Source organism: Ursus americanus, chromosome 2, assembly GCF_024610735.1.
Source record: "Ursus americanus isolate L20-20 chromosome 2, mUrsAme1.1.p, whole genome shotgun sequence".
NCBI lineage: Eukaryota > Metazoa > Chordata > Mammalia > Carnivora > Ursidae > Ursus > Ursus americanus.
The window spans coordinates 9,272,812-9,283,870 of NC_142128.1; positions in this window are offsets into that span (position 1 = coordinate 9,272,812).

Below are 11,059 nucleotides of genomic sequence, written 5' to 3' on the forward strand. Positions count from 1 at the left end.
AGACAGCCAGCAAGAGAGGGAACACAAGCAGGAGGAGTGGGAGAGGAAGAAGCAGGCTCCCAGTGGAGAAGCCTGATGTGGGGCTCCATCCCAGAATGCCGGGATCACGCCCTGAGCCGAAGGCAGATGCCTAACGACTGCGCCACCCAGGCGCCCCTGAAACTTTTTTTTTTTAAAGATTTTATTTATTTATTTGACAGAGATAGAGACAGCCAGCAAGAGAGGGAACACAAGCAGGGGGAGTGGGAGAGGAAGAAGCAGGCTCATAGCAGAGGAGCCTGATGTGGGGCTTGATCCCATAACGCCGGGATCACGCCCTGAGCCGAAGGCAGACGCTTAACCGCTATGCCACCCAGGCACCCCCTGAAACTTTTTTATAAGGAATCTCAGATTGAACTTAAAAGCCTCAGAGGCCAGGAATTTATTGGCTCTATAGAAGTCCATTTTAATCCCTTAAAGCTGTCTGGTCATATTGGAATCTATGCACATCTCTCTTAAAAAAGACAATCCAGTTAAAGTCTTGGTAATAAAGCCAGTATTTTAAATTGTATTCTGTTTCAAGGAGAACAGATTATCATTGAACTTATGCAAATAACTAATTATATTGCCATGAGAAAACAAACTCAAGAGTTTCCAAATTCTGGGGGGATCAGGTAGGGAGAGAAAGACAAATGTTTCATCTCTGTTTACAAAGGCATATTTTAGGGGCGCCTGGGTGGCACAGCGGTTAAGCGTCTGCCTTCGGCTCAGGGCGTGATCCCGGCGTTATAGGATCGAGCCCCACATCAGGCTCTTCTGCTATGAGCCTGCTTCTTCCTCTCCCACTCCCCCTGCTTGTGTTCCCTCTCTCGCTGGCTGTCTCTCTCTCTGTCAAATAAATAAATAAAATCTTAAAAAAAAAAAACAAAGGCATATTTTACTAAATTGATATAAAACATAGCTAGCTTAAGAGGAAAGGTGTCCTTATATGTAGAAAACAAAGGTTAAAGAACCAGCAACATTTTAAAACAAAAAGACATAGAAATTCTAATCATTCTTGTCAGTTCATTTGGCCCCATGTTATTAATTTTTGCTGTTTGAATCCAGGTTTTCCATTAATTCTGGAAATTCTTACCCAATTTTATGACCTCAGTTATCAGAAATCTGTACTTTTGTTAGAGCTTTTTCCGAGAATCTCTTTGACAATGAATCACATTCGTGGGTATACTTTTGCAAAAAGCATCAGAGTAAAAACTGGAAATGACCAAAGACTTAGAAATGTCCATTATTTTTTATAATCTCTTTAAGTTTTATTTAAGTAATCTCCACACCCAACATGGGGCTCAAACTCACAACTCTGAGATCAAGAGTCTGATGCTCTTTTGACTGAGCCGGCCAGGTGCCCCTAGAAATGTCCATTATTAAAGATCTGATGAGAGTTCATTACAAGGGAATTGACAAGGAAACGTGGTTATTTCTATAACATACAACTTTTTAATATAATAACTGGAATTACGACTGGTAACATAATACCAAGACATACCAGATTTCCTGGAATTTCATGTAATTTCTAGAATATTTATATTAATAACATTCACCTATACAATTTAACCTGAGAAGGTTTATCATGACCTATTTGACAATGCTGCCCATGTAATTTAACATTATCAAGTAAGCCTGATTAGTTTAATATCTCCATTTTTAGGAGGAGTAAAACAAATCCTTTGAGATGTTCTGGAGGCACTCTAGAACATCTCAAAGTTAACTCAAGGTCGAAAAGACTATATTTAGGATTTGCTTTGGGACATTTGTCAAAAATCTCAAAAGGTTTTAAGACACTAGGTCAAATAGTGTCATAGGTCACTATAAAACAATACTTAGTTATCCATTTAACCACAGTGGCAATAGATGTTAAGGGCAAATACAGAAAGTCACACAGTTCAGGGTTCCTGGGTGGCTCAGTTGGTTAAGTGTCAGACTCTTGATTTCAGCTCAGGTCATGATATCAGGGTCTTGAGAACAAGCCCCGCATTGGGCTCTGCACTGGGCATTGAGCCTGCTTAAGATTCTCTCCCTCTGCCCCTCCCCCTGCTTATGCGTGTTCTTTTTCTCTCTCTCTCCCCCCTCTCTCAAATAAATCAATAAAATAAATCTCTCTTTTTAAAAGATTTTGTTTATTTATTTGTTTGAGAGAGAGAGCGAGCGAGCAAGCAGGGGGAGCAGCAGGCAGAGGGCGAAGCAGAAGCAGGCTCCCTGCTGAGCAAGGAGCCTGATGTGGGACTTGATCAGATCACGACCTGAGCCAAGGAGCCTGATGTGGGACTTGATCAGATCACGACCTGAGCGGAAGGCAGATGATTAACCAAACGATCCACCCACACATCCTAAAGAAAATAAATCTTAAAAAAAAAAAAAAGTCACGCAGTTCAGAGCAAAAACTTATCTTTGAATATCTAGAACACTCAGTTTACTTAAGTAATAAGAACCTGATAAAGACAGCAAACACAGGAAAATATTTTGATGAAACACAGTCTTTTTTTTTAAAGGCAGATTACTTCAAAAGGTAAAGAAAAGCTTTTTACAATATCTTATCAAAAGCAGACCAATAATCTGAGAAAAATTTGTCCTTTCTGATGATGAAAGAAAATTAAGGTTTACTTTTACATAAGTCCACTATTGATACTAAAACTTATTTTAGAAACCATTCTTATAAATGTATTTAATCTTATCTAGCTTGATCATACATCAAAGTCTTTTCCCAAGATTCCTTTTCCACAAACCTTCTACAACTTGCTATGTTTACTTTAGTTTGTCCCTTTTCTCCTTCTCTTAGAATAACCAGCTCTACTCTAAGACAGACTCACTTTTATTTCCCTCAACAAAAATGTATCTCCATACCTCATACCTCTTCTTTCTTGTTTTTAAAGATTTTATTTCTTTATATGAGAAAGAGAGAGAGAGCAGGAGTGGGGGGAGGAACAGAAGGAGCGGGACAAGCAGACTCCCTGCTGAGTAAGGAGCATGACTCAGGGCCCAATCCCAGGACCGGAGATCATGACCTGAGCCGAAACCAAGAGTTGGACACTTAACTGACTGAGCTACCCAGGCACCCCATACATTGTACCTTTTAAAGCAATAACAATAAAAATCCTGCTTTCCTGGCATACAGAGTCGTTTCCCTTATTATGTCTAGCAGTTTCATTACGTATGTTAATTAGTAACATAGTAGTTAATTCTTAACTCTTTGAAACCGAAATTTTTAGTGAAAACTAAATAAGTAATTGTGAACTATCCATTACACCGGTACTTTTTAGGTTGGCAATTTTATGAATACATTTCATAATATCTAGAGACATACATTTCTCATAGTACAAGTTTTCAATGTGGCATGAAACATATTTACCAATAGATCCAAATATCTTTAGTTTCTCTGTAATAAGCAAGAAATGGGTAAAGCTGTGTACAATTATTTGTGTTTTTCATCATTCCATCTTATTTGGAAATTATCTGGATATTCAATGAATTTAACTTAACTCATCATTTCACTTAACTTACCAAAACTTTAAGGTTTCAAGTTACCAAAAAGATTTGGGAAAAATATTTTAAAAGTTTACCTAAAAACATTTTATCCTGTGTACATCTTTTTAAAAAATTATTTAAGTATAATGGACTTACACTGTTATATTAATTTCAGGCATACAACATAATGATTCAATAATTGTATACATGAGTCAGTGCTCACCACAACAAGAGAAGCTACCATCTGTCACCATACATTATGACAATATTATTGACTATATTCCGTATGCTGTAATTTTTTTTTAAGATTTAATTTATTTATTTGACAGAGAGAGAGACAGCCAGCGAGAGAGAGAACACAAGCAGGGAGAGTGGGAGAGGAAGAAGCTGGCTCGCAGCGGAGCAGGGAGCCCAATGCGGGGCTTGACCCCAGGACCCTGGGATCACGCCCTGAGCCAAAGGCAGATGCTTAACGACTGAGCCACCCAGGCGCCCCTATGCTGTAATTTTCATCCCCATGACTTATTTATTTTATAACTGGAAGTTTGTACCTCTTACTCCCCTTTACCTGTTTTGCCCATCTCCCCTCCCGCTGTTTTGTTCTCTGTGTTTATGAGTCTGTTTCTGGTTTTGTTGGCTGGTTGGTTGGTTTTATTTTTTAGATTCTACGTATAAGTAAAGTCATATAGTATTTGTCTTTCTCTTTATCTGACTTATTTCACTTAGCATTATACCCTCCAGGTCCATTCGTGTTGTGCAAATGGCGAGATTTCATTCTTTTTTATGGCTCGGTATCGTTCCATCATGTATATACACCACATCATTATCCATTCATCTATCAATGAACACTGACATTGCTTCCATATCTTAGCTATTGTAGATAATGCTGCAATAACCATAGGGATGCATATATCTTTTCCAATTAGTGTTTTTGTTTTCCTTGGGTAAGTACCCAGAAGTGGAATTACTGAAGCATATGGTACTTCTATTTTTAGTTTTTGGAGGAAACTCCATACTGACTTTTATAGAAGCAGCAAGAATTCACATTCCACCAAGAGTGCACAAGAGTTTTCTTTCCTCCATATCCTTGCCAACATTTATTATTTCTTGTCTTTTTGATACTGGCCATTCCGATTGGCGTGAGATGATATCTCACTGTGGTTTTGATTTGTATTTCCCTGATTAGTGATGTTGAGCATCTTTTCACGTGTCTGTTGGCCATCTGTATGTCTTGTTTGGAAGAATGTTTATTCAGGTCCTCTGCCCGTTTTTAAATCAGATCATTTGTTTTTTTGTGTTGAGTTGAGTTGCAGAAGTTCTTCTTTTTTTTTTAAGGTAGGCTCCACATCCAGCGTGGGGCTCAGACTCATGACCCTGATATCAAGAGTTGTATGCTCCACTGACTGAGCCAGCCAGGTGCCCCAAGTTGTATAAATTCTCTATACATTTTGATATTAACCCCTTATAGGATATATCATTTGCAAATATCTTCTTCCACTCAGTAGATAGCCTTCTCTTTTGTTTTTTATAATTTTTTTATTTTTTTAAGGATTTTTATTTATTTATTCGACAGAGATAGAGACAGCCAGCGAGAGAGGGAACACAAGCAGGGGGAGTGGGAGAGGAAGAAGCAGGCTCATAGCAGAGGAACCTGATGTGGGGCTCGATCCCAGAACGCCGGGATCATGCCCTGAGCCGAAGGCAGACGCTTAACCGCTGTGCCACCCAGGCGCCCCAGCCTTCTCTTTTGTTGATGGTTTCTTTTGTTAATGCAAAAGCTTTTAGTTGGATGTAGCCCTGATTGTTTATTTTTGCCTTTGTTGCCTTTACTTTGATGTCAAATCCAGACACTCATCACCAAGACTGATGTCAAGGAGCTTATTGCCTATGTTTTCTTCTAGGAGTGTTATAGTTTCAGGTCTTATGTTCAAGTCTTTAATTCATCGAGTTTATTTTTGTGTCTGGTGGGAGACAGTGATCCAGATTCATCCTTTTCCATGTGTCTGTCCAGTGTTCCCAACACCATTATTTATGGAAGAGATTGTCCTTTCTCCATTGTACAGTCTTTGCTCCTTTGTCATAAATTAATTGCCCATATAAGTGTGGCTTTATTTCTTGGCCCTCTGTTCTGTTTCATTGATCTAGGTGTATGTTTTTATGCCATTATCATACTGTTTTGATTACTATAACTTTGTAATATGGTTTGAAATCAGGAAGCGTGATGCCTCCAGCTTTGTTCTTCTTTCTTAAGACTCTTTTGACTAGGGGTGCCCCGGGGCACTCAGTCGTTAAGTATCTGCCTTCAGCTCAGGTCATGGTCCCAGGGTCCTGGGATCAAACTCCACGTTGGGCTCCCTGCTCAGTGGGGAGCCTGTTTCTCCCTCTCCCTCTGCCTGCTGCCTTCCCCCTGCTTGTGCTCTCTCTCTCTGTGTCAAATAAATAAACAAAGTATTAAAAAAAAAAAGACTGCTTTGGCTGTTCAGGTCTTTTGCAATCCTATAGAAATTTTAGGATTGTTTGTTCTATTTCTGTGAAAAATGCCATTGAAATTTTGATAGGGATTGCATTGAACTATAGATTGCTTTGGGGAGTGTGGACATTTTAATGATATTAGTTCCTCCAGTTCATGAGCATAAGGTATCTTTCTATTTATTTATTTATTTATTTATTTATTTATTTATTTATTTATTTATATCTTCTTTAGTTTCTTTTGATAATGCCTTATAGTTTTCAGGATAAAGGTCTTTCACCTCCTTGGTAAATTTATTTCCAGGTATTTTATTCTTTTAGATGCAATGGTAAATGGGATTGTTTTCTTAATTTCTCTTTCTGATCATTCATTTTTAGTGTATAGAGATGCAACTCATGTTTTTATATTGATTTTGAATCCTGTACCTTTAGAATTCATGTGCTAGTTCCAACAGTTTTTTAGTGGAGACATTAGGGTTTTCCACATATAATATCACATCATTTGCAAATTATGACAGTTTTATGTCTTCCTTTTCAGTTTGGATGTATTTATTTCTTTTTCTTGCCTAATTGCTCTGGCTGGGACTTCCACTACTACGTTGAATAAAAGTGGCAAAAGCGGGTATCCTTATCTTGTTCCCAATCTTAGAGGAAAAGCTGAGTATGACGTTAGTTATGGGCTTGTCATATATGGCTTTTATTATGTTGAGGACATTCTCTTTATATTCACTTTGTTGAGATTTTTTTTTCTGCTTTTTTTTTATGCTAAGAGCTTAGATTATTGATTTGCAACTTTTTGTTTTTTTCTAATGTAAGCATTTAATGCTGTAAATTTCCCTCTTGGCACTGCGATCTCTGTCTCGCACATTTTAAAACATTGTAATTTCATTTTCACTCAGCTGAGTGAGTTTCTTTTATTTCCCTTGAGATTTCCTCTTTGACCCATGGATTGTTTTAATTCTATTATTTAGTTACCAAGTGTTTGTCCCAAGTGTCTTTATCTTTCTATTATTGATGTGTAGCTTTATTCCAGTGTGGTCAGAGAATGCAGTCTGGATGATTTCACTTCTTTCAATTTTAGGTTTGTTTTATGGCCCCAAAATATAGTGTACCTTGGCATATGCTCCTTGTGCACTTGAAAAGAATGTGTACTTGGCTATTGTTGGGTGAAATGTTCTATAAACATGAATTAGATCCTATTGGTTGATAATGTTGTTGGGTTCTGCTATATCTTTGCTGATATTCCTTTTTTTAAGATTTTATTTTTAAGTAATCTCTACACCCAATGTGGGGCTCGAACCTATAACCCTGAAATCAAGAGTCACACTCTACCAGCTGAGCCAGGCAGGGTTGTAGCAGTTGTTCTATCAGTTGTTGAAAGAGGGGTTTTGAGGTCTCTGAGTATAATTGTAGATTTGTCTATTTCTCCTTTCATTTCTTTCCATTTTTGCTTCACATATTTTGCAGCTCTGTTGCTTGGTACATGCATATTTAGGATTGCTATGTCTTCTTGGTGGATTGATTCCTTCATCATTATGTAATGTCTCTTTGTGTCCCTGGTAATTTTCTTTGCTCTGAAGTCTATTAGATATTAATATAGCCACTTATGCTTTCTTTTATTTTTAAGATTTTATTTATTTATTTGAGAGAGAAAGAGAACACAGGTAGGGAGGAGGGGCAGAGGGAGAGAGAGAAGCAGATCTCCCACTGAGCAGAGAGCCCAATGCTGGGCTTGATCCCAGGACCTTGATCACAACCCAAGCCCAAGGCAACACTTAATCAGCTGAGCCACCCAGGCATCCCTTTGCTTTCTTTTGATTAATATTTGCATGCTATATCTTTCTTCATCCTTCTACTTTTAACCTACTTATATTGTTATATTTGAAGTAAGCTTCCTTGGTCAACTAAATTTTGACAAAGCAGGAAAGAATATCCAATGGAAAAAAGACAGTCTCTTTACCAGATGCTGTTGGTTAAATTGGACAGCAACAGGCAGAAGAATGAAACTGGACCACTTTCTTATACCATACCCAAAAACAAATTCGAAGTGGATGAAAGACCTAAATATGAGACAGGAAACCATCAAAATTCTGGAGGAGAACACGGGCAACAACTTCTTTGACCTTGGCTGTAGCAACTATTTACTAGACATGTCCCCAGAAGCAACAGAAACTAAAGCAAAACTGAACAATTGAAACTTCATCAAGATAAAAACTTCTGCACAGCAAAGGAAACAATCAACAAAACTAAAAGGCAGCCTGTGGAATGGGAGAAGATACTTACAAGTGATATATATGATAGAGGGTTAGTATCTAAAATCTGTAAAGAACTTATCAAATTCAACAGCCAAAAAACAAGTAATCCAGTTAAGAAATGGGCAGAAGACATGAACAGACATCTTTCCAAAGAAGACATCCAGATGGCCAACAGACACATGAAAAGATGATCAACATCACTCAGCATCAGGGAAATGTAAATCAAAACCATAATGAGATACCACCTCACCTCTGTCAGAATACCTAAAATATACAACACAAGAAACAATAGGTGTTGGGGAAGATATGGAGAAAGGAGAACCCTCTTGCACTGTTGGTGGGAATGCAAACTGGTGCAGCCACTCTGGACAACGGTATGGAGACTCCTGAAGAAGTTAAAAATAGAACAACCCTATGGTCCAGCAATTGTACTACTAGGTATATACCCGAAGGATACAAAAATACAGATTCTAAGGAGTATATGCACCCCAATATTTATAGTAGCATTATCAACAACAGCCAAACTATGGAAGCAGCCCAAGTGTCCATCAACTGATGAATAAAGAAGATGTGGGGTGTGTGTGTGTGTGTGTGTATGTGTGTGTGTGTGTGTGTGTGTGTATATATATATATATATATAGAATATTACTCAGCCATCAGAAAGAATGAAATTTTGCCATTTGCAATGGCATGCTTAGAGCCAGAGTATACTATGCTAAGTGAAATTAGTCAGTCAGAGAAAGACAAATAGCATATGATTTCACTCATATGTGGTATTTAAAAAACAAAACAGGAGATGAACATAGGGGAAGGGGGAAAAACACAGAAACAAACCATAAGAGACTGAACAATAGAGAACAAATTGAGGGTTGATGGGGGGAGGTGGGGGGGATAGTTTAGATGGGTGAAGAGTTTTAAGGAAGGCACTGGTTATGATGAGCCCTGGGTGTCACATGTATGTGATGAATCACCAAATTCTCCTGGAACCAATATTACACTATATGTTAACTAACTAGAATTTAAAATTTTGAAGAAAAAAAAAATGAAGTGAGCTTTTTATAGATAGACAGCATATGGCTGGATCATTTTTAAAACTCTGTTCTGCCAAACTTTGTCTGGTATATTTAATCCATTTAATTAATAGTGGAGAGATGCCTTATTACTTCTGGGTAGGGGTGAAAGTCTTGGCTTCCTACATTAAAAGGATGGCTAAAGGAAGTCCTTGAAACACAAAGGAAATTATAAAAGAAGGAAGCTTGGAAATTTGTGACCCACAGTAGAAGCAAAAAATAACAGGATTGCACTAGGATGGGGTAGATCTTCAAGCGAGGGCAGAGATTGGGATATGCGCATTCTTGGGTTACTGCACTGCAATATGTCCCCAGAGATTAAGACCTTCTGGGAGTTCCCTTCCAGCCGCAAAAGAGCACATGGGGAGGGTGGAAGTTTATAAGACACTATCCGTGCATAATGCCTATTATGATTTGGCCTTAAGGAAGCCCTTATTGCTTGATGTCCAATCTTCTTAACTTCCATGATGTTTTAGATTGAGTTTCCCTAGAAACAGGACTTGAGATAAAAATGTTAGTGCATGTAATATATTTTGGTGGGGATGCCAGGAGACACCAGTAGGAAATAGGGAAGTGAGACAGGAAAGGGAAGGTGGCCAATAGGAGTGTGTTATCAGGCAAGTTGCCACTGTGGGCAACTGAGCTTCATCCTATCGGGGACCTCTGGGAAATGATGGTCAAACCCATGTCTCAGAGCTAACCTGACTCAAGGAGCAAGGGAGCAGGGGTATTGACACACCACCTCCAGTCAGTCATTGGCTGACGGTCCGGGGGAGTGATGCAGTGTCTACCGGCCGTGATTGAGGGCAGAGCAGCCACCAGAGAGAGCCTGCAAAGAGACCAGATGCTGGCAGGCTGGGATACGATGGTAAGGCCCAAGAGCATGAGTGGGGCACCAACAGCATCTGTTTCCCTGGTCGAGGCCCCAGCCTGCTTTTCCAGCTCATCACCCACCACTCACACAACCAAACACACTGGGCCACTCTGCTTTCCTGAATTGTATGAGACAACCCCTCACTCACTTCAGGCCCTCAAGTGGCCACTTCTTTCTATCTCCTAAATGTTCTTTCCTGCCCCGGAACATCCCCTCTCTATTCCCAGTCTCTCCCTGACAAAATTCTACTTGCCAAACGAGACCGCAAATGGCAAAATGCCTCTCCCATTTGATGAGAATGTTAAGGTCATATTTTCCGTGGGGTCTCGGTAATTTCCTCCATGCTCTCAACAGCAGCAGCCCTCTCCTGCCTCTGAAGGACTCCCACTGTGTTCCCCCGCGATGGTAGAGCTTGCATACAGTTATGATATAGTTGACAGTCTTGGCTCTACCAGATTGCAGGCTCCCAGAGGTCAGGGGTTAAGTCTAAATATCTTTGCACAAAGGAAGGACTCCGCAAATATGTGTGGGCTGTGTCGCCAAAGACAAAAGTTACTGGACACCCTTTGCGCAGGCTCACCTCTGAGTCAGAGTGGTGTAGGTAGAAGAAGAGCATGCAAGCCCCCAAGACCAAACCCAAGTTGATGGGTCGATCAGCAAGACAGGCCTTGATCTGTAGTTCCACGGGCTTACCAGCAGATGGCAACTGTCTCCCACCGTCTTTTAAAGACTACCTCTCCCTGAGCCCTGGCGGATTTATAGAGAAGTTCCTTCTACCTGGGAGTCTCTCTACTGAGGATGTGTCTGAGTCCAAGGTCATGTGCAAATACTCCAGGAGGAGGGCAGGGGAAAGATATGAGAAAAGGAAGACTTAGCTCAATCTTCAGAGGGTA